Raw genomic sequence first — 25324 nt, 5'->3', positions numbered from 1 at the left:
TGGATACGAAGACTCGTGCAATAATCGTTTTCATATCCAATTAGATACGAAAAAAAGATATATTTCATATTTTTCTTTTCTTTTTCGCTACAGCGGCGACCCTTGTGAACGAAAGTTGAAGACATCAAAACTTTTGAGAGTCTGTGTTGGAAGTAGACGCCTTTTTTTGTTCAAATTTTCCCTACACTTAAGATGAAAGCGGTTATGAAATTTTAATGTTGTGCTTTGCTGCCATTATCGTGATTAAAACTTGGGAGCGAGGCGGGACTGGAGTGGCGGGGCGCCCCTCGACCAAGTACCGCAGGGCACCGCCGCCCGGAGGGCCAGGACCTGCATGGCCAGGGTACACACTTACCTTCTCCCCTTTGCTTGTGGGAGGGGAAGGAGGGGTTGGGGCTTGATTGTGTGTGGGAGGCAGGGTCTGGGGTGTTACAGGATTGCTGGGGTGTTGGGGAGTGTTGCAGTGTGAGGTGCTGGGGAGTGCTAGAGTGTTGAGTGTTAGTGGGGTGTAAGAGGGAGGAAGGGGAGAGAATGATGGAGCGTGGGATGGTGGATGGTGGTGGGATGTTGGATACAGAAGAGAGCTGGGATGTGTGTTGTCGGTGGCTTGCTGGGGTGGTGGCGAGCGCTGGTTAAGAGGTGCCGGGGAGGGATGAGTGTGGAGTGTTGGGGAGTAATTTTATTGGGGGTACTGTGGAGTGCTGGGATTGTGGGGTGATGGGGAAGTGCTAGAGTGCTGGGTACTGGGGAGTCCTTGGGTATGAGATGTTTTGGGAGTCTTGTGGCGTTAGGAAAACGCTGAAGTGTGGGGCGTTATGAGCGCTGGGTTGTTGGGAAGCGCTTGGTTGTGCGTTGCTGGGGAGGGTGGGGGGGGGGAGTACTGGGGTGTAGGGTGTTAGGAAGAGATGAGTGTAGCGTGCTAAGGCGTGCAGGGATGTCGTATGTTCGGGAGGTACGAGAATGTGGGGTTTTGGTGGAATGCTGGGGTGTGGAATACTGGGGAGTGCTGGGGTGTGGGATGCTGGGAAGTGCTAGGATGTGGGGTGCTGGGAATGCTGGGGTGTAGGGTGTTGGGAAAGTGGCAGGGAGTAAGTTGGTTGGGTGTTGAGGAAGTGGCGGGGAGTAAGTTGGTTGGATTTTGGGATGTGGGTTGCCAGGACAGTGCAAGATTATGGTGTGTTGGGTGAGTGCAGGAGTGCTGGGAAAGAACTGAGGTTGTTCTTGGGTATGGAATGATGAGAGTGGTGCTGAGGTGCTGGGGGATGCTGGGGTTTGAGGTGTTTTGGGGAATGCTGGGTTGTGTGGTGCTAAGAAGTGCTGGGATATCCTGATGATTATCAAGATGTGTGATCCAGAGATATATGAGGGGTTTCAAGAGTGTATGATGGTGCTGGGGTATGTATTGTGCTTGGGCGTCAGGTGCTGGTGTACTGTGTCCGAGGGAATGTTTTGATCAGGAGTGTGATGTCCCTGTGTATGTCGCTGAGGGTTGGGGTGCAAGGGTTGTTTGATGTACTGTGTGATGTGCTGTGGGACAAGGTTGCTGAAATGTGTAGTGCTGGGGTGATTACTAATGATATTGTTGTACTAGAGGGTAGGGTGTTGGGGTGTGTAGTGCTGGGGAGATGATTGCTAGCTATGGGATGCTGGAATGTGCATGGTGCATTGCAGAGGGCACGTGGTGTTTGCTTTTGTGGCTTGTGGTTATTCAGTTGTGCGGCAGGAGTCCCCACCGCATAGATCTTCCTATGTATCATGCAGACTCTACAGAACATATCCATACTGTCTTGATGTACAGTTTCTTTCTTAGCTTCTTCCGTGTAATCCACAACAGTGCTGGTACAGAAACATTTCCTTACATCTTTTGCAACTTGGTTCTTCCATAGTGTCTTGCCACGGCACGTCTTGTCGACCTGGCATTTCCAGTTGTGAGGATCTCATCTTTATCTACCTTCTGAGACCTATTCAGAAACTTGTACGTTGTCATGTCTCCCGTGTTCCTTATCTCGTCTAGTATGGGTGATATCACGACTGCAAGTCACTCCCCTGTAACTTAGACCGCTTCCTTACCTCTGGTGCAGTCACTTTTGCCCATGTTTGTACGCTCTCAGAGGACCAGTGTGTCCCATCAAAGTGAGTTGACCACACTAGTGCTTCATATTCTAGTGTGGATCCTTCGTTTTATGTACAAGGCTTCAGTCACGAACGTAAAGACTGTATTGAGGCCCCACGGGGCCTTATTTGAAATATGGAGTGAGTTAAAGAGACAAGATAAGTAAGGAGAGAAGGAGAAAGTATACCAAGAGCCTTAGAGATGTAGAAAACTTGCCTTTTAAAAAGATAGAGGTCGTGACATAAGGAGGTGAAAAGCTTCAAAGCTCTGCGGTGTAGGGAGAGAAACAAAACACCACAGCGGTCCACACCCTTGCGTTGCCCACGGCCACGCAGTGATCATCTGATGCAGTAGCTGGCCGAGTGTTGTGTGGTCTAGCTAATGACGGAAGCGCACAAGCACTCGGCTCTCAGAACAAAAATCAGAGTAAAATATTCTTAAATTTGTACCGCAAACTTGTTCAGGTCACATTCGAATGCTGCTGGCAAGTCAGCAACACAAAACCAGGAACATGAGGATCTTTTTGATTACTTTCATCACTCAGTTTAGGAAAAACCTCTGATATACCTCTTTTGCTTGTCTCCACTAACGTAGTTACCAGTGTACTGAGGAGGACCGCCTCAAACGCTTTCCTGTAGTGTGGGAGGCAGTTTCAAAGGCTTTCCGGTTGTCGAAGAAAACTCACGATCTAACCCCATCTCTTTTGTCTCAGCCAGTCCTTATCCGATATTGAAGCCCAGGGGATTAGTTATGCATGATGACCTCTGCTAAGAATTCATTCATCTCTCTCCCGTTTATCTTCTCCGGCGTTCTACCTATCGTAGACGTCATAGCCTCCGGACCGTAGTTCAGTGTGATTATCTTCTCTCCATCCTCGAGAAGTAGGTGTGACGTTTGTTCACCTCCAGTCATCTTGGTGTGGCTCCGTATCTAATGACTTTTTGAACAACTCGAGTGGACTGTCCAGTGTCTCTGTTCACTCCTTAAGTACAGAGGGCAATTCTTTTTTTTTTTTGTCTGGGACCTGAGCTCTCTTACGATTAAGAGCTTTTGACATCTTACGGATATCTTCGTGTAAGAATGAATAATTTTCATACTGCTGGGATGTGTGTGTGTGTGTGTGTGTATGTGTGTGTGTGTGTGTGTGTGTGTGGTGCGATACTTAGGTATGTGGTGCTAGGGTGTGCGATACTGAGGTATGCGGTGCTGGGGTGTGTGGTACTGGAGTATGTAGTGCTGGGGTGTGTGGTACTGGGGCATGTGTTACTATGGCGTGTTGGGATCTGTGGTGCCGGAATGTGTGGAGTTTGAGTGTGTGGTGCTGGGACACGTGGCTCCTGGGTGCCACCTCCTCCTATGATGTTACTACGTCACTCCCATGAGCGTCACATACTGTCACTCTTATTACTCTCACCTGATTCCATCGGCCTTATTGGATGTCATATCCTACATGAGGCAGTCTGTATACAGAACTGTTTGTCTACCACCTAGATTTCCACTGTAGTTGCTTTTACGTTCTATTTCTGGTTTTCGTAAAGGTTAGTTTTTCATGTATTTGTTCTACAGTGTATTTGTTAGATGATGTATATTTTCCATTGTTGCTAGTGGCCCTCTGGACAGAGACTGTGTCTCATTACTGAGTGTGGATTACATACTGCAGAGTTCTCGACTATCAGTACATGTAATCTTTTATAGTCGTGGTTTATTAGAAAATTACAGAGAAGGATACTGGACAATACGTATCATGTACTAAGAGTATTACATCCTACTCGTCCTCTCGAGTCTTAATCAACTTCTCTCATAACAACAACTGGTCTCCCGTACCAGCCAGCCTAGCCTTTCCCTCCCACTGACCTGTTGTTATCCTCACGACCGTTGTAAAGGCTTTATATTGTTAGTGAGAGGAGAGAAATGGAGAGTTGGAAATGGGATGTAAGGTTTTACATTGTTTCATGGCTCTTTTGGACCCGGCCCGTGCCACAATGGCCACTCCAGGAAGTCCCGACGTTTCAGGAGCCATTTCCATTTTTTTGCACCCATCGTTCACCCGAGAGAGAGAGAGAGAGAGAGAGAGAGAGAGAGAGAGAGAGAGAGAGAGAGAGAGAGAGAGAGAGAGAGAGCAAAAAATACTCGTGATTGCAAGTGCAATGAGACGTGTGTGTGTGTGTGTGTGTGTGTGTGGTGGCTTGGGCCCGCCGGCGCCCCTCCCGCCATCTGTTGAGTGGTCAGGCAACTAGCTGGTCTCTCCTGCTGGCGAGGTAATGAATGAGCCGAGCCTCGGCGGCGGCGGCCCATTGACCAAGTGTCGGCAGAAAGCTGACGCGCTCATGTCTATTGAAGGTCGATTCCTGGCAGGCCAGTGTCGGGGATGTCTTAGTACTCAAATAACCCCAGTTAAAAACTTCTGTATTTATGCAGATTATTGTCATAAGTATAATTTACATACACGTAAACTAACACAGGCTTTCGTTTTTTTTTTTTGTTGTTTTTTGTTTTAGAGCTGTGATGATATGTAAAACATAAACAGACTTATGAATACCGTACTTGAAGGCGAATATACCGCACTCAGCAGGATGAAGCTAACAAGAAGTCACCAAGACTAGTGTGTGTGTGTGTGTGTGTTGTGTGTGTGTGTGTGGGTGTTTGTGTGTGTGTGTAATTACCAATTTGTATTGTACGAGGAGAGAGTTTTACACCCGCGGGGACCCATGTGTGTGTGTGTGTGTGTGTGTGTGTGTGTCCTCAGTGCCTGTAGTCTACATGACTATGAGGGAGGGAGAAGGACAGGTTGTCATGTGATGTTGCAGTGGACATACCTCGTCCTGAGGTGACTGTGGCCGCTGGAAGGAACAGTGGAGTTACCGGCCGCCAGGGGAGGTAGTGGCGCTGTTGATGGAATGGTTGTAGTCAAACCTCACTATAACTGTTGTTATAACATTATCGTAATGCTGTTAATACGTAGTAATTCTATAATTGTCGGCGATGCACTTTTATTATTACTAACTTTTTGTTATCTTTATTAAAGTTATAATCAATTTATCAAAAGATAACGAATATAAAAAGATCTAGATACCCTTATTTGGCTGGTGTATACTTGGTCATGGGTTGTAGTAAGCACAACCTACAACCTGCATCATAACACGCTCAAGTTGTGGGCCATTGTCAAAACAAAAAGACAATAAAAAAAAATTTGTTTCCTTATCGCAACTGTGCGCCTTGCATGGAGACGTACCCTCCCTGGTAGCAGTAACCCCCACACCCCCTCAGTGCTTTTTGTCCTGCTGTTTGAAAAATTACATTGAGAATGTCTTGAGCGTTTCCCAGAACTTACGATTGTTAGCAACTTGGGGGGAGAGGGAGGAAGGAGGTGGTGGTAGCGGGGGAGGAAGGAGGTGGTGGTGGCGGTGGTGGGGGTAGGGTTATTCAGGAGACTAGCGAGGTCGCTCTTCCCGGACTCCCCCCTGGCGAGCGCCCGCGGACCTGCCTACCTACCTACCTCCCTACGTCTGCTCTGCCTTGTGACGCAACGGCCACCTCGACACCCACCTACTTCGCCCGACTCGTTGGGCTCCCTGAGGACGACGATGCGTACCCTCGAGTACGACGGCACAGTATCTTGAGGACGACGTCGCGACCCTCCAATACGATGGTACAATCTCTTGAGGGCGACATTGCAACCCTTGGCATCTCGGTTACTATAGAAATGAGAATATTGCAGATATCATGGACACGAAATATATGCTAGATCCCCTTTTGTTACAATTTTTCTCTTGTAAGAAGTTTAGATTTACACTCATCAATGAAACTTTCCTAATTGTTTATGTACACACACACACACACACACACACACACACACACATATATATATATATATATATATATATATATATATATATATATATATATATATATATATATATATAAAGTTATGTCTGCCTACCATTCTCAGTTGCCCGGGTTCGATTCTAGGATGCACACTGGTGAAATTGTTCACATCGCTTTACATGTGAACTTAACATAGTCTGAAAGATATTTGCTGATAACCACCAGATTACATGATTCAAGATAAGTTCCCCCATGGGACTTATGTTCCATTATTCCTGTGGTTATCAGCAAACAATAGATCAAGCGCATCACTGTAATCTACTGCAATATATATATATATATATATATATATATATATATATATATATATATATATATATATATATATATATATTCTAAACACCTTCTACTCCATCCTTCCATCTTCTTGTTCTTCCCTTTCCCTCTTCTTCCCTATATTTCTGCCGCGTAGATCCTCTTTTTAAGTATTCATTCACTCATCCACATCCTTATGCCCAGATAATTTCAGCGCACCTTCGTCATCTCTTTCATCCAGACTGCACTTCCAGCCACTCGTCGCTCTTACGCTGTCATTCCCCATTCGATCATCCCTCCTCATACCATGTGTAGTCCACGAGCATGTTACTTCCAACACACCTGCTCTCTTCCGTTCCTTTTGCGTTTACAGGCCACGACTTAGAACCATACAACGCCATCGGGACTACCAAACCTTCAGTCATACCCTTCTGTGCACTAACAATGACCTCTCCTTCCAGATATTTCTCAATCCACCCTGTGACTCTCTTTCCCTTCCATGGTTCAATCTGCTTCCATCTCTACATCCAAGTACCAAAATAACTCCAGTTCCAGCAGGTTCTCCCCATTCGAACTCATACTCAACCTATCCTGTCTTGTTCTCCACTCCCATCCTCAATCCCACCGTTGCGCCTCACTACCATACTTATTTTCACACCAACTCTCAGTTTCTTCCTTTTACAGTCTCCCCTCAGTTTATGCAGCACTTTATGCAGTTTTTCGCTTGAATCTGCTACCAGAGCTGTTCCATTACAAACAGCAATTGACTTGCCTCTCAGATCCCTTCACCTCCTACTATAGACCCGTCCCTCTTTCTAAGACCCTCACATTCACCTCCCTCACCACCCTCACCATGAACAAATTAAACAGCCATGGTGACATCACACACACCCTTGACGCCGACCTACCTTCATCTGTATCCACTCACTCTCCTCCCCCTCTACTCGTACACTCACCTTACTCTTCGATAAAAACTCCTCACTGCATCGAACAGCATTTCTCCTGCACCATATATTCGCATCTTCCACAAGGACTCTCTTTCAACCTTATCGTGCACTTTTCCGCAGGTCCAGAAACGTCATAACAAATTCTTTTCTTCCTCACGCAGTGTTTTAATGTCATACACGTGATCCCGACTTCCTCGACTATTGTTGAAGCCACATTGCTCCCTCCTAGTTTGATGCTCTGCTTATGCCGCTTCCATCTCAGTCGCTACTCTCTGTATACCTTAATCTGTCATTCGACCATTGGTTTACTTTATCTCTCCACGCCTTTTTACAGAGGCATTATACAGGCATTCTGCCACCCCTCTGGTACCTCACCCTGAGGCATACTGAAAAGCATGAGTAACTGATCTGAGATGCCGTCATCTCTTTCGTGAGGGGCTACAGTCATATCCACTCTTGCAACTCTGCCCTTCTTCACCTTACACAAGGCTTTCACATTTTTTTTATTTTTGCCAAATTATTCACCATCACTCTTCCGCTCCACACACCACCTCGTCCAAAATACCCCACATCCTCCACACATCCAACACTTCTTCAAAATACTCACTCCTCTTTTTCACCTCTTCTTTGCCTGTTACCACTTCCCAACCTGTTCCTCTCACTGATGATTTCATCTTTCCTCCTGCTCCCCTCACACTATTGATACTTTCTCACCCTATCTCTCGTTTGCCCACTTTTTTAGCTTCTTCACCTAACTCTTGACCTTCTGTTTCTTTCTCTTGTACATCTCCCAATCACTCACACTCCTTCCTTGCATTAATTGTCCTTGCACCTCTCTTCTTTCTTTTTCGATATTAGATTAACCCTCTCATCCCACCACTCACTACCCTTTCTCATATGTCCACATTCTACCCTCTGCATGCCATACACTTCAGTCCTTACATGTAGGCAGTGATTCCTTAAATACCTTCCACTCCTCGCCCACTCCCCTTGTTTCCTTTTCTCTCACCTGTTGCCACTCTCCACGCAATCTCTCTCAGTATTTCTCCACAAAAGCCTCTGTCCAAGCTCACTTGCTTGCACCGCTTCACTCTCCATATCATTTTCTCTTTTCCTAAAGCAACTTGATACTTTCACACAGGCCTCCACCAAGGTATGATCAGACATCTCATCTGCGACCACTTTCAGCACATTGATATCCCAAATCTCAAATTTGCACTTGCGTCATTTCGTTCATGATCCATAAATGCTCTATGGTCGCCAAAGCCATCACCCACATATATGAAACTATGTAACATATATGAGCCAGGTATTCTTGATCACCAATCCTTTTTCCAGCACACAGCTCGACAGGCTGTTCCCCATGTTCATTTAACCCGTGTACCATATGCTCCCTAATTATACCTTCAACTGCCTCATCGCCACCCACTCTTAAGTTCAAATTACCCACCACGAAGACTCGATCCCTTACATCAAAATTACCCAAGCACTCGCTCACCTCTTTCTCACTCCTCTCGGTACCAGGTACTGACATTCACCCCCATTCATAACACAGTAATGTTAACCATAATCCTTTGCACTCTCTAGCACATTCCCATAGCTCCTCTTCCATCAGATGTGCTGCCCCCTCCTCCTTTTGCCCTCGTCTTCACACCATCCTCATTTTTTACCCTCAGACACTCCCAGACCTACTGTAACTCAGAGCTAAAGCATCCCTGTTCCTCTCCTCAATATAGAACCCATCTCTCCTTTCTTCTCATCCTGGTTACACCCACGCACGTTGAGACACCCAAGCCTGAACCTTCGGGGAGCCATCCTCGATTGGCTCTCTCCTCTGTTCCTTAATTTGGAAAGTGATAATACAGCGACCGAAGAGTTTCTAGGCCTCTGTTTCCGCCCTTATTGGCCGCCTCTTACTACACGTGGGAGACACGTGGGTAGTTTTCTTATTCTCCTATCCTCAGAGATAAAGCTAACCTGTGATTGAGGATAAAGATTCGTGTGATTCATCTGTTCCAAGTGTTATGTGAAAGATGTAGAGGAAACATCCGATCACAGATTGAGTTCCATCACCCAAAGTTGTGTTGCATGGAAGCAATTCTTAAGCCTTGAATGTAAAAGAGGCGAAATGGGTGGAAGCGTTTGTATATGAAATGTCTGAGGATGGTATGAGGTCAGTGGGGAGTTAATCGTGTCAGAAATGACATTGTCAAAGAGAAAAAGATGTGACAGCAAGTGTATGTAGTGTGACTGAGAGGGACGACCAGAGTGTACCGAAATGGTTCGGACGTATGGAGAGGGTGAGGGTAGAGACCGACAGATACATACCAGAGATGGTGAGGGTACAGGGAAGGAGGAGACCAAGGGAAAACAGAAGGACGGAGTTCATGAAGGAAGCCTCGGAGTATCGGGGCCTGAACTTTCAGGAGGGGGAGGAAGACGTGCATTGACGGCAATAAGGTGGGGAGGTGTAGTATCCGGGCTGAACCATTTTGTATGATGCGATCAAGGTAAACAGTGGCATAGTTTTACGGCGCTTGCCTGTAGATATCAGTGTCTGATTCTGGTAACTTATGCATGATATCTGTTGACTGGGTGTGTGCAGATGAGGTCGTTCGTTTGTTCGTGATATTATCCCACCGAAGTGGGAGGGGCACACACACACACACACACACACACACACACACACACACACACACACACACACACACACACACACACACACATACATATGTATATATATATATATATATATATATATATATATATATATATATATATATTTTTTTTTTTTTTTTTTTTTCCGAGAGCGAGAACTGGATCCGCCGCCACCAGCGTGAAGGCTGGATATTGCCTGCTGATTACGATGGATTTATTATCTGACGACAAACATTCTTTCAGAGAATATACATAAAACTATCAAACCAGTGGTTTAGGATGATAAAGCTTGCGAGTGTTGACCGTGAGCGATGGAGGTATGGGAGAATTTCCGCCGCGTAGAGAGAGAAAGAGAGAGGCCCGTCGGAAATGCTGTCCCCCTGGAGGAGCTGTTAATATCGTTCCAAGAAAGGACTTTAATTGCTGATACCCAAAGGAGGCCTTCAGTCGTCCGCACCCGAGGATGATTTACGTTTGTCAGCACCCGAGGAAGGCCTTCATTCGTCAGCACCAACTGAGGAAATCTTACGTTGTGAGCACCTAAGGAAGGCTTTCAGCCGTCAGCATCAGAGGAAGACTTACATAATGTCAGCACCCAGGGAAGGCCTTCATTCGTCAGCACCCAATGATGGACTTTCAGTCGTCGGCGACTGAGGATGTCTGTCACCGTCAGCACCCACGGCTGGCTTTCAGTCCTTAAGACCTGAGGTAGGGTGTGAGGGGAGGGATCGTTAGTACTTGTGGCGCGTCTGACTCGGACGAAGGAGGAGGAGGAGGGGGAGGCGTCGTCTTGAGCTGCTCGACATTACCATGGTGACGCTGTTGTGGCTGGTCCCAACTCTCTCTCTCTCTCTCTCTCTCTCTCTCTCTCTCTCTCTCTCTCTCTCTCTCTCTCTCTCTCTCTCTCTCTCTCTCCCCCCGAGTACTGCCGGCATTCGGTCCGCAAACCTGCAACCTCTCCATCTCACAATACATACCACGTGATAACGCGTTGCTCACGCGACTCGTTCTTCATAACTCGATTCTCCTGCGGTGTGCGGCTAGGCATTCAGTCCTTCCTTTTTGGCAAACGCTCGTCGTAGGTCTGCACTCTCTCTCTCTCTCTCTCTCTCTCTCTCTCTCTCTCTCTCTCTCTCTCTCTCTCTCTCTCTCTCTCTCTTTCCATCATCGCTTGGTGACGAATCGGGTAAATTTACCTTGGTACCACAGCAGTGCCCAGTAGCCAGCCAAGACCCCAGGGTGCCAGATCACCAGGTGGCCCTCAGGTATGCGTTGCCGGGCCCTTGATGGCACTTCGCGGGTTCTTGGTGCCAGTAGATCCGTCTGGAGACAGCTTCTCGCCTCATCTCATCCTTTAAGCTTGGCATCTCCGGGTGGAGATGTGACGATTCTAACGTGCAGGGTCTTGTGATGATGATGTGAGTGGTGGAGAATGTGTGGCATCTGTACTTATGTGTGTGTGTGTGTATGTGTGTGTGTGTGTGTGTGTGTGTGTGTGTGTGTGTGTGTGTGTGTGTGTGTGTTTGAGTACGTGTGTCATTACTAAGTGTGTGTTAAGGGGAGAGGGTTTTACACTCGTGTTGCCGCGTCTCTTATCTTTGTATATATCTGACACGTCTTTATTTCCATATATGTATACACACACACACACACACACACACACACATACACACACACACACACACACACACACACACACACACACACACACACACACACACACCCACCCTAGTCTGTGTGTGTTTGTGTAGAGATGTGTCATTACCTACTTATTTGTGCAGTGTGGGTAGAGAGTTCTACACTCATGTTCCATCCCTAGAACTCTCTATGCCATCAAATAGCCCTGTAAACCCTTGTAGACTCCTGGAACTCACTATTTCCATGGTCAGTTTATACCAACCATCCACCACTCTTAACACAAAACCAGAATACCTTAACACCGTTTTCTATCTAACTTTGTGCCCAGTTCTTTATCGTTTGATCTGGTTACCATGTTATTCCATCTTTTGAAGAACTGTCCACTGTCAATATCATTCGTCAGGTTAGAGACTTGTAGGCTGTGTATGAGGTCCACCTTCAGTCCTCTCTCTTTTGTAGTCGAAAATTTTATAGCTCTCAGCTTTACGCTGTGGCTCACTTCTCTTAAATCAGATACAATTTCAGCTGCTCTTCTCTTGACCCCTCTCAGTCTGATGTTTGTGCGTCTGTCTGTAGGAGCGGTGGCCAGACTTACTGAAATACAGAGACCTCACATAACCAAGCTTTAGGCGAGGTGGTCTGGCCTTAACACTACGGAAAAAGATGCGGTCCTCTTATGAGCATTAGAAGAAAAGGATAGCAAAGCAAAGGCTCTCTCCCCTCACCTTCCACTCCCTCCGGCAACACGCCGGACGGAAAACTGGTAGAGAAAATACCTTGCAGGACCAAAATGCCTGAAGGAAATATCTATCGGAAAGTCATAAGGTAGAATTGACGTGAATATGTCATGCATCCCATCCCCCAAAACATGCACACCTTCACTTTTTGTTATAAGGCCAATAAAAAGTATATACCTTAAGCTCCAGCCTCGCGACTTAACGTGTTTTTAGAACTCCTGATATGGATGGATGATACAGTTATTCCCTCTTGTTCCCTTAAAGCAGGCGACACGGGATGTTGATTTTGGTAAGATACAGCAGTATGGCCAAGCCGAGATCACTGGTTGAGAAGGTAGCATGATATACTACTTTGTTATAATGATTGATTAAAAGAATTACTCGGAGACTGATAGCTGATAGAATACCCTATTTTTGTTTTCTTTTTGAGATATCAACATTGTTAACTGACCATCATGTTCTGGCGGCTTAGTTCACGGGTTAGTAATGTCATTGACGTAAACATTCACAGTTAAATTTTCTTCCTTTTTCAGATGCGTGACGTCACATGTGCTTGAGCATAATCACTGTTACACCATTCCAAGTCTACAGCTACATCCAGTACACGTCATCGCTACACGTCTCCAGCCATGTATGAACACGTATTTAACTCCCCTACCTTCATCGAAAGACGTGTATATACTGTCATCTCTCCATTCAGGTAAGCTTTAAGTCATCCTGATGCATATATATATATATATATATATATATATATATATATATATATATATATATATATATATATATATATATATATATATATATCGATTGATGAAACCTTTCAGTACTTTAGACACAAAACTGGATGCTTGTGGTATCCTTAGGCTGTCGAGTGCAGCCCAGCGTCTGAGGAGGCAGGCGCAGCTGGTGGTAGGGTAACACCATCTGTGGCTGGTGGTAGGGTAATACCACCTACGGCAGATGGTAAAATAACACCAACTGTGGCAGGTGAGAGTAACACGAGCTGTAGCAGGTGGCAGGGTAATACCACCTACGGCAGATGTTAGAACACCAGCTGTGGCAGGTGGAAGAGTAAAACCAGCTGTGGAAGGTGGTAGGGTAAACCAACTTTGGCAAGTAGCACATCACACGTCACTGATCACACTTTCATACCGCATATCGTCTGGGCCTCCTTCTCCCACCCAGATCCGGGTTATGGCAAAGAGACAAAGGCAGGCCCCTCACTAACTCTGACTTATGGTACGTCACTGGGTCGTTCTTGTAGCAGTGAGGCTGACACTTGCTTTGTCCATCATCGTCCTTTGGTCCGTCCTTGGTTCGGAGTGTCTCCCTTTAACCAACATCTTAAGCATGTGGTAACTTGTGCTCGCTATACTAAGACATTGATACAACTTTGAATAACTGTGTTAAGACATATAAACCGTTCAGTGGTATGCTGTCCATAAGTCAGGTTTACTTGTTGTTTTCACCTGATCTAGACCCCTCCAAAATAAGGTTTACCTGAAGCTTAACATAGCTCATAACATGAGGAAGTTCCCATCACTGGCTTGGTCATTCAACAGAATCTTTTCTTAATAATTTTCTAAAATTTTGCTTTTCTTAGGAAGTGAATGGCTCAAGATCCATAAATGATCTTAAGCCCTATATAAGATAACTGTGTAAATTTGAGCTTAACTTGGTTTATAACTTGAAGAAAATCTACCCTTTGGCATTGGAACGTATCACATGCATTTTATATGTATGTATATATATATATCTTTCTAGCAATATTTCGGCCTATCCTTCATTAACTCCTAAAAATCTATGTTGCACGTCCCGCGACACAAGTGTCCAAGAATCATCTAATTTATACCAGCAGATATCACTAGGGTAACTGCAGTATTTTTTCTAATGAATAATTCATTCTTCCTGAGACCTAGTACCTGGATAAGTTACCCTTCATCATCGCGGGGCTCTGGTGTTGCTTGAAAGCCCTTGTATTCCCCTCGGCACCCCTTCCTCTTTCATTGTTTACTTTTCCTCCGCCTCCTCCACCTCCTTTCTCTCTCATGCGCACATCTACTCTCCCTTTCTCCTTCCCTCTCTCCCTCCCTCCCTCCTTCTTCACACATTCCCAAAATTGTTGCGCAAGAGATGAAAGGAACTGCTTCCCCAGCTCTCATGTCTCGTAGCCCGCGGGTGTCAGCACCCCAGCCTGGCGGCCCTTGGGTGCCAAGAGTGTCAGCATACCAGCCAAGGGGGACCCTTGGATGCCAGAGGGTGTCGCCACCCCAGCCTGTTGGCTGCTCAGTACCCAGGGTGTCAGCACCCCAGTCCGATGGCCTCTGTTTACCAGGGGTTGTCAGCACCTCCAACTGGTGGCCCCGAGTGTCAAAGGTGTCAGCACCCCAGCCTGGTGGCCCCCTGGACGCCGGGGCATGTTAGCACCCCAAATTGGTGTCCCCGAGCGTCAGGGGTGTCAGTAGCTTGGTAGCAGCCTTGGGTGGTAAAGGTGTCGGCGTTGCAAATGATTTGATTTGATATGTGCCCAAGATTGGCGAGTTCATTATGCACTCCGAACCATCGTGTAGGCGGTGGTGCTAAACAGGATACAGAGTACATCGGAGGACCAGTGATGAGCCCCAGTGAATGAATTTCACTGCAAGTTGTTTGTATAAGGGGATCGTCTGCAAGGACCGGGGTACAATCGTTTAACAAGTTATACAATAAGTGAACTGTTGAGGAATAAAGATTGGAGTATAGAACATCGTATGTTGAAAATGAATAATTTACAATAGGTAAAGGAAGGATGCTTTTCAAGTATCTGAAGCAGGACACTTGTTATGGATGAAATGCTTGCACACAGGTTGTTATGTCCGGGGTGAATCATCCATACCTTCACTGATCTTGTGGTGGTCAGGTTACGTAACGTTGTATGTTATGTATGAGAGTAAACTTCTTGGCAGAGTTTGCTGTTGGTCTGCTCGATATTGACAGAAGGGTCAGACTTCCATAAGTATATATAGCCCTGAGTGGGACAAGGGCAACATTATCTTACTCTACGTAGTATTCCTCCTGCACACATTGTGATGGTAGATGGATCTCCTTGTGTTTATTTCACTTCGTCTCAAGTCTAGAATAATTTGTTCAAGGTCTTTTCTAAATGAATGTGCCGTAATCGTCTTAATAGATCGCATCTATTTCATGCCTTGGGTTTTTCTTTTTTTTTTTTCGTTCAGGTATGGAATACTCACACGTCTGGGTGGCTTATCCTCCACCTTCCGTCTCATTACTTCTGGAATCACGTGCCTTCAATCTTCCCAAGTCGTGAGCCGCTGTGTTGTTGCTCTCTCTTTCTATTTCATAGGTATTATTTTCTGCCATTCTTTTAAGGTATGGATTCGTGTCACGGACTTGGCTGCAGCTTCCCACGGATTCTTTGTTTTTGTGAATAACCCATTCGAGAATTGGCCCTTATGATACCACTTTCTTCCCTCGAACCACTACGCTGGGATATTCCCTTCCATTTGTATCTCTCTCTCTCTCTCTCTCTCTCTCTCTCTCTCTCTCTCTCTCTCTCTCTCCTCATATATACTTCCTTCATTTAACAGCCAGGTCTGCAGAGACCATGCGAAGCCCTGATTAATTTCATCTCTTTCGTGTACTTTTCTTTCACTCGAGATGGCCTTGACTTGGGTCACATTTTGCCCGTACCATATTGGTCACTGCATAGATGATAAGATGCCATCATGATGACAAGCTTGCCGGAACTCTTCTTCAGCCAGCTATTCCAGCAATCCTTCACCGAACACGAACATTACGAACGATATCATACTACCAGCATTCAGATTCGTTGTAGCTCTATTGAGAGCACCCCAACTCGCCTCAAAAGGCACTTCGTCCCTGATTGGCAGTTCCAGCGACGCCTCAGCTTACGTCTTGACAGCTGTGATAGTCGGCTTCCCGTCGAACACTTCCGGCAGATCAAAGCTTCACGTATAGTCCTGATATTAATCAGAGGAGGTGACCTCAGGTACTTGGAGCAGAATGAGATGCATGAGGGAACACCTCAGTGGCTGCAAATACCTTCATCACTATCGTGGATTGAGGGAGTGACAGCCTCAAACCCGTCATGTATTCCTACGACAAAATTTCTAGTTATAAAGTTGATTTTCTGCAGTCGACTCTTTTGCTGTTTGATTGGATGGGTTCACTTATGCCAGATAACAAGCTTACAGGCGGCTAAGATGGTGTAGGAGTTACCCATGGAACATGTTATGAAGATTATATGAAAATATCTATCCATATATATATATATATATATATATATATATATATATATATATATATATATATATATATATATATATATATATATATATATATACATATATATATATATATATATATATATATATATATATATATATATATATATATATATATATATATATATATATATATACAATTATATGATAATGGTGTCTGAGTGTATTGACATGTAAGGGTAAGACGGCTTGAGTGATGCCTTGCAATGCATTTACTCATGGATTGGTTATGACGCTCACATGGTAAGTGTAGGACATTTCTTGCATCTGTTTGTACGAGTCGATTAGGGTGACGGACGGCAATCCTTTGGGGTGGGGCGTCGGGAGGAGGAGGTCTCGGTGAAGGGGTGTCAGCAGTTTATTGTTAAACTACCGTGTGAGTTGCGGGTGTTGGTAGGAGAGGGTGGACAGGTTCAGCAAGATGAAAGCTTCTCGGTTAGATGATATATGACTGAGCTCAGGGTCATTAAGCATGCTCTTTTCTGCACTTTTTTTTTTCATGAAGTTTGCCGATACTCATTCATCACAACTTTCATTGGCCCTGCACCTTCGTCTTAACCACTTAATTCTTCTTCTACATCTTCCAATCACTCGCACTTCTTCTCTGCAAGTAATGCTCATACACTTCTCTTTTCCCTTTCATTTACAAATTAATTTCTCCATCCCACTACTTACCGTCCTTTCACACGCGCCCACATCCCACCTTCCTTATGTCATATACTTCTCTCGATATTTAAGCCTTGCTTCCCCAATTACCTCCCATCCTTCTCCCACTCTCCTATTTTCGTTTACTCTAAGGTTTTGCCATTCTTTACCCAGTCTCTCCTTTTATTTCCTCACCCAAGCCAATTTTTTTTTCCAAGCTCATTCATTTTCACCACACTGTTCCTGCCCAAATAGTTTACTCTTTTCTTAAACCTATACAAATTTTCGCCCTCGCCACCGCCAAAAAGTTATCAGACAATCCACCAGCTTCCCCTCTCGGTACATTCACATCCAAAGGACTCTAGCACGTTTATCAATTATGACATTAACTCAGTATTGCCTGTTTACCATTAATCCCACTCACCCAGGTATTCCTATTTACCAATAATTTTTCAACTCACGACGTGTTCACCATGTTCATCCAAAATGAGTACCCTATGCCCCCAAGTTATACCTTCAACTCTCGTATCACCCGTTCTTGCATTAAAACCATCCATTACTATCACAGCCACAGCAACCAGGTTCCTTTCCTCAAACGTAGTCCCTGTCTCTCCGTTCCTTTCATCCTGGTTGCAGCCACACACATTCAGACATTCCACCCCAAGCTTCAGCGGAGGACGAAACTCCACGCTTGGCTCTCTGTTTCAACTCTTAAGAACTGAAGCACAAGAAAGAGAGGATTTCCGTCTTCCAGCTCCATACGTACAGTTTACTATAGCTGGGGTTGTGAGGGAGAGAAATACAAGCGTTGTGGAGAAAGGAGCGGGTCTACAGTCATACTGGAATGTAAGTTTGAATGAAGTATATGTGGGGGAAGTAGGATTTTTTTTTAGATACCTGGGAGTGGACATGGTAACGGATGGAACTATGAGAGCTAAAGGTAAACCATAAGGTGTGTGGAGGGGCAAAGATCATGGATGCGTTTAGGAGTGCGTGGAAAGAGAGAGAGATCACTGTCTGTGGGGATAAAGATGGGCATTTTGTATGGAAGTGAGACGTGTGCCCAAGATGATAAAGTACGGAAAACGGTGGATGTGTTGGAAACTAGATTCTCAAAGACAACATATGGTGTGAGGAGAGTCGATTAAGAAATGACAGGGTCAGAGAGAGATGTGGTAGGAAGAAGAACATGTTCGAGAGGTCAGTAGAGGGAATAAGGAGGGGGAACCTGGGATGAGATAAGTGGGATTGAGTGAAATGTGTTGTGGGTTATTGGGGATTCAACATGAAGGAGGGTGTGAGGTGTGCATGGGATTGATTGAAATGGGGCGATGTGGTATATAGGGGGCGATGTGAATAAATGAATGTCATTCTTCGTATGTTCTTGGCGCTGCTCTTTCTCACATCGAATATCTTTAGACGGATGGATTATAAAGAAGCTGGAGCTTTGATTTAGGTGTCGCAGAGGCAATATCTTTGTTGTAAGTTTATCGATTTCTCTTTATGGGTTTTGGGACTTTGGTTTGATATAGAGGTTTTCTTGAGTGCCGGATCATGTGCGTAGCTTTACGGCCTGGTTCGTTACTCTTAAAATTAGCTGACAGAGGCCTTGTTGACTCAGGCTTCATATGACATTTTCAGTTTCGAATCTCGCATGTGAGGTTAGGTTCACTAACCCTTGCCTTAAGTTCCATTCATTGTGGGTTTTATAGCCGAGGTTTTATCGTATTGTTCCTGTTGGGTTTAATTTACGTTTTACAACCCCGCGAGCACGGCTGTGCGATCATGAAGAATATTAGCCTGACCTTTGACCTGAGGTTTAAGAGTCAGGTCAAAGGTCATGCGGCCATATCCAAGGGTCGTACTGTCATACCTAAGGATCGCACCGTCGTGCTTCAGGGTCGTACAGTCGTGTTCAGACGATCATGCTTGAGAAGTTCCACTGGTACTGAATTTCTTTCTCAGGTTCGGAATTTCCATTATGAAACGTTTCTAATGTTGCTCAGATGTTTCACCGCGAGGTTCAGAGTTGTGGAACCATTTTCAAGACTCTATCATGAAGCCTTGAAGCCTCATTCATAGTCAGAGTATCGTGTATGATCCACAGACAACCCCCATCTCTAGCACGACTTAATCTCTAGAGTACGACAACTTAACTCCTTGAGTACGATGACTTCTAGTCATCATACTCGAGGGTGGTCATCATACTAAAGGGGTTCAGGTCTTCTTATTCAAGAACTTACGTCGTTTTATTCAAGGGGTTAAGTCATCACAAAGTAGGCTTAGTCGAAGGGGTTAAGTCATCGTATACAAGGGGTTAAGTCATAGTACTCACGAGGTTAAGTCATCGTATTCAAGGGGGTTAGTCGACTTACGAATGGGGTTAGGTCGTCGTTCTCAAGTGATAATTCATCGCGTTCAAAAGGTTCAGTCGTCATGCTCAAAAGATTAGGGGATTGACTCAGTCTTTATACCCATGGAAATAAGCTATCGAACTCAAAGTGTTAAGTCGTCATACTCCAGGGGGATGAATTAGTTATAGAGCTCAAGGGATTCATACAGACAATATTTTGGAGAAGCATCACTCGAGAGCGTCCTAACTCCACCCATACCATCTATCCCCAGTATACTCCAGCAGCAGTTCTTCACCTCCGTCTTCCGCAACATCTTACTCCTCAAGTTCTGGTGGTGAATTTCCTGTTCTTACCTTTTTAATCAAACCTCTAGACAGATTCTAGTCTGTGGGAAATGAATGCGAAGTCCAACTCGTATGTACAATATCCTTTACACACACACACACACACACACACACACACACACACACACACACACACACACACACACATATATATATATATATATATATATATATATATATATATATATATATATATATATGAGAGAATGCCAAGTATTGATCAATCAACTACGGTCATAAAGATGTCTAAGCAAGAAATGTATCTCTGGTCATTTATTCATGAAGTCTTCCGTAAGGCTCAGCGTGTGCCCTGAAGGATAGTGTGTGTCTGTGTCTGTATCTGGGTCCGCAGAGCTGTGCACCAGACTCGTCCATAATCGTTGTGGAAGCAGACTGGGTTCTGGGAAGCTGTTCACATCTCCTGTTTCTGTGGTGACGTTCCTGATGCTCCCAGTGATCTGTTCAGCTATTTATTAACATCATTATTATTAGATAATCTACGATTATTATTATCATTATTATTATCAATACTGCTGCCCCTATTATCATCATCATTATTACTGTTTTTATCACTATCATCATTATTGTTAGTACTGCTATTATAATTATTATTATTATTATTATTATTATTATTATTATTATTATTATTATTATTCTCATTATTATTATTGTTATTATTGTTATTATATTATTATTATTATTATTATTATTATTATTATTATTATTATTATCATTATTTTTATCATTATTATTATTATTATTATTATTGTTATTATTATAATGATTATTATCGTTATCATTGTTACTATTATTGTTATCATTATTATGATTATCATTATTATCAATATACTTGGTGTAAACGATAAAACCCTGAGGGGACGATACTACCCTTGGTGAGGATTGCCTGGTGTCAAAGTTCAAGGGTTGTATTGTCATGCTAAATGGTCTGGTTAAAACCCGACCTATTCCACGCAGGTGGCAGGGTCGCATCACCTCGCTCGAGAGTCGTACGTCGTGCTCAAAGGTCGTACCGTCGTGCTCAAAAGTTACACAAAAGTACAGCACGTACTTTGAAATAGACTTCAATGGGGATGCAGCGCTGTATAATCATTATGAAAAGGCGATACAGTACGGGAGGTTGACTACCAAAATGACCCTCGACTTAAACCTGTTAATGGTAATATGGATTAGAATCAAATACCGCCAGAAATTCATGAAGTAACTGTCATTATCATATTTGATTCTTATTCTCAATTCCCTTACCTCCAATTCCCCCAGTGTTTGTTTCACGTTGTGTTTGTAACATAACCTTCTTACACACGGTGGTGTGTGTGTGTGTGTGTGTGTGTACATCGTTGCATGGGTAGGCTGTGTTGATGCGTCGGGTATCCAACGTTGGGAAGGTCTGCGCACACAGCAACTGGCAGAGCTCTCGCCGAGAATCCTGGTTGATTTCTTGCCCAATCTCTGGTCTTACCTTTATCCCAGTCAGTCAGTCTCAACATGCTAAGGGAGGTCTTACCCCAGTCTTAGCTGAATCGCAGCCTAGCCAGTCATTACAAGGCTGAGGAATTTTCTGAGCTGAGCCAAGTCTCAGCAGGTTCGGGTAAAGTCTTAGCCCAGATCTCAGGTCTTAGTGAAGCCTAGTCGGTTGCTAGCCTGGGCCAGGGCAGGCCGTCTAGTGTGGGCTTAACAAGCGGCCTCCATAAGACAGCCTGGCCAGTGTTTCCTCTCATCACTCTCTCGCCCCATCACCCCCTCCCGAGGCACACCCCTCTCCCCGCCCCCTCATCTGACCCCCCTACACCCCAGCCCACGTCCACCGCCAGGAGCAGGGAGGGCCCGCAGCTCACCTCTGAGGACAACAGTGTTGATATGTGTGTGGCATATCAGTGGTTAGGTTTGATTTCGGGGTGATCACCGGGACGCGGTTCGCTCTCACGGGGTTAAAACATATAGTTGGGCGCTTACCTTGAAATCATTGCCAGCCTTCGCTTGAGGCAGTAACCTTAATCGTTTTATTTCATATTCGATGGTGTAGCTCTGCGTCGTGATACAAGCGCATTTCGCGTTTCTAGGAAAGGCTTGATATACGGTGAATCCTCTATATTTTGGCATTTGAGTGTATATATGAGGAAAAGAAAGCCGTTGGGCAGGTATAAAGGTGAGGAAACGCGCTTACCTGGCATCTGAGGAACAGGTTGGGGTCCCGCACGAAAATTGTATCCTTTACCGATGTGTTTCAATGTTCAGCTCGCCATTGTTCTGTATTTCTCTGGTATAAATGCAAAGACAGACACATAGCGTATGAAATTTTTGACCCTAGTGTATCATTTGCACGGGCGAACCCGACACGGGGAGAGATAACAACATCTATTGCAAGACAGGGTTGTAGGAGGGTGGGAGGGTAGCGAATGATTACATTTAGGAAGCGACGAAACACTGTGGAAGATAGCCACCTGGTCTATCAACTTTGAGATGGTTGCGGACGTTAGATTACCGACAATAATTATGGGCCAAGTTGGAGTGTTATAATTAGAAAAACAAACACACAGCGCTAACTTGGACATGGCGGCCAGTTTATGGACCTCGTCCGAATCCGTAGACGGGAGAGGGCGAGACCGAGTCAATATTGCTCCTGAGACGTCGTTTTGTTTCTCCATTTTTAGGGGGATGATACAAGCGTTCTTGGTAGAGGTGGAGATGTGTTTTGTGAAGTTGTTGTTTGAATTACTGTCTCAGTTCCGAATGGCACCTCGGTGGGGCCTAAGTCGCCGTCATATATAAGCAAAACGAAGGAATGCAGGTCCTAGGGCAAGTGGCGGTTGTGGGGAGGTAAAACCAACAGCCGCTGGCGAAAATGCCTCGGATGTCTTCATGGGGGAGGCGAATGTATCAGCCGCTGCCCTGCCTTTTTAAACCATTTGTCTTATCACATGATCATCTAAATCCTTCCGGGCAATATAATTTGTTCTGATTCCAGTGGATGTTTGCTCCCGCGGGGAGTTTTGCTCGCTATTACGCGTTGAGTTAGGCTGGTCGCAGGCCGTAAATAAACATCCATAAAGCCTGGGGAAGGCCGCCGCTGCAATTATTAATGGTACTGCTGATGCAGATAGGAAATTGCGTAAAGAGTGATCAGCAAAGGGGATGTTAATCGCCATGTTTAATGGGCGAGTGTAGCACTGTGACCATTACCCCATTGTGTCGACGGCGAAGCAGGCGAAGACTGCTAAGTCATTTCTTAAGATTACGGTTGTGAAGCAAGGGTGAGTTGTACCCTGAGTGGATGCCCAGACTGCTGCGGGGAGGCGCGGGCTGGCCCTGGGTTGGCTGTGGCCTGTGACATATAGCCAGGCGGGGCTAACTAGGGCTAACTAGAGGCAGGGAATTAGTCCCGCCTCTCTGTGTCAGCCCCTCACGCAGCCGAGTGTGGTACTAACTACCCTGTCAATCATGGTTCCGACCTGCCCACACGGCCACCGACCGGGGGAGGAGGAGAGGTAAGGAGGAGAACTGGGAGAGGTGATGTAGGACGGGGAAGGAGGAGAGGTGATGTAGGACGGGGAAGGAGGAGAGGTGATATAGGACGGGGTAGTAAGGAGAGGTGATGTAAAAGACTGGCTACGTCTTAGCCTGGCACGGGCCCTTGTGTTCAGACAGCTCTCTCCCCTTCGGGAGATGTAGAGAGGAAAGGTGGGGATGGTGGAGGAAGAGAAGATAATGGAGGGCGGTGAAAGATAGGAAAGATGTTGGAGTAGAGAGAGAGTGGGTGATAGAAAGGGAAAGAAGTGTTACAGTGGTGATGTTGGAGTAGGGAGACAGTGGATGATGTACGGGGCAAAAACTGTTGCAGTGGTGTGGAGGATGGCAATGGTGAAGAGGAGGAGTGTTGAGGGTGGAAGTAGAACTGGTATGGATGGAGGTAGAACTAGTGAGAGTGGAGCCGAACTGGTGGGGGTGGAAGTTGGGCTGGTGTGGGTGTAAGTTGGAGCAGTGAGGGTGGAGGTTGGACTCGTGATATTGGAGGTTAAACTAGTAAAGGTGGTGGTAGGACCAGTAAAGGTGGAGGTTAAACTAGTGAGGGTGGAGGTTGGACCTGGTGGGACTGGAGGCTGGATCAGTGAGGGTCAAAGGGAATAAGGTGGTGTGAAAGTGTCCAGCAGGTGCCCACTTATGTGTCTAACTTCTATTGTACTGGTGATATCTGAGAGAGGGGTTACAGAAGCTCAAGCAACAAAGCGCTTGATTGCATAAGTATAGAGGAGATGAGCTGATACAGGTAGAGCAGGTTTAGTTACGAGGTCGGCGTAAGGTAAAATGAGGTTGGCATGGATCTAGCGGCACTGCTGTAGGGTGGAGGAAGTAATGCAAACACTCAGTGGGATACTTGCGTGGCTACTGGGTCTCGTGGAACTTCTGCAGAAGGAAGGGGCAGTGTAGAGGTCCTGGGTACGCGGACAGTCACTGTTTCTGATTTATTCTGCAGATAGTCTTGTAGTTCGAGCCTCTTCTCGAGACAGGCGCTGGCGACTTCCTTTGTGAGCCCAGCCGAGGGGAAACGGGGTAGAGGTCTTGGGAAGAAGCACTACAGAGTCACAGCAGGAGGGTGATAATCCAGAGGTCATAAATGTCGGTCGTTTCCAGACATTAGGCGTGTCCTGGCGCCCGAGAGCAAGCTGAAGAAAAGAGAGAGAGGGGAAATCCTGTATGAAGACTGACCAAAGAAAGAAAATTTGAATGAGAAGACAGAAACTGATGAAAGTTGTAGTTGAAATGTGAGTGGGCCATCCACTCTGCATCGGTCAGCGTTTTGTAGAAGGCTGTTCTCGAGTCCCAGGCTGACAAGCTCAGTTCATCATCAGGTTTGAATTTAGTTTGATCTGCTTTTATATCTTTACTCGTTTCCCATTTGGTCTTTGTCTTCAGAGCGGTGTTGCTCTGTTGTTAGTGTGTTTGTTCCATATACATCGACTTGTGTGTGCGTGTGTGTGTGTATGTGTGTGTGGCGGCAATTTTACTAAATGTTGTATTTCATTCATTATTATTACTATTGCCAGGTTAATGGTTCGATGTTACTCTTGTACGGTTTACAGTTGTCATGTTACTTCTCGTGAAGATACAGAAGCTCCTTATTTTCATCTGATACTTTAACAGTCTAATAGAATTTCCTAAAGATTTTAACGTGTTCCTTTGCCTCTTAAACATCGTTTCCACTGTGACGATTGATGTATGGTGCTCGATGGCTTGAGTTTCCCAACATCTTTTTTTTTTGTGTGTGATTTCCAAAGTTTGTCCGGCTCTCTGTAGTCTATTCAAATTCTGGGTCGGTATAAGCTTCCATGCATGTTATTTTGACTTCTCATATATTCATTATTAGTTAAGAATTTCCTCAATTCATTCTATAATCATGATTACATCTCTTGAGAGTTTGGAACATT

General features: G+C 45.2%; 1 long non-coding RNA gene across 1 annotated transcript in view; it reads left to right on the top strand.

Annotated features, from left to right (window-relative positions):
• The window catches only part of LOC139759780 (uncharacterized), a 212670-nt gene extending 199749 nt beyond the window's left edge, over positions 1-12921 (top strand). Inside the window, exon 3 of the long non-coding RNA XR_011715145.1 lies at positions 12767-12921. This is a non-coding gene — a long non-coding RNA (uncharacterized lncRNA). The remainder of the gene's footprint in view (positions 1-12766) is intronic.
• The last annotated feature ends 12403 nt before the right edge of the window (positions 12922-25324 follow it).

Source organism: Panulirus ornatus, chromosome 3, assembly GCF_036320965.1.
Source record: "Panulirus ornatus isolate Po-2019 chromosome 3, ASM3632096v1, whole genome shotgun sequence".
Taxonomy (NCBI): domain Eukaryota; kingdom Metazoa; phylum Arthropoda; class Malacostraca; order Decapoda; family Palinuridae; genus Panulirus; species Panulirus ornatus.
The sequence above is the reverse complement of the archived record's forward strand: the minus strand, read 5'-3'. Positions and strand labels throughout refer to the sequence as shown.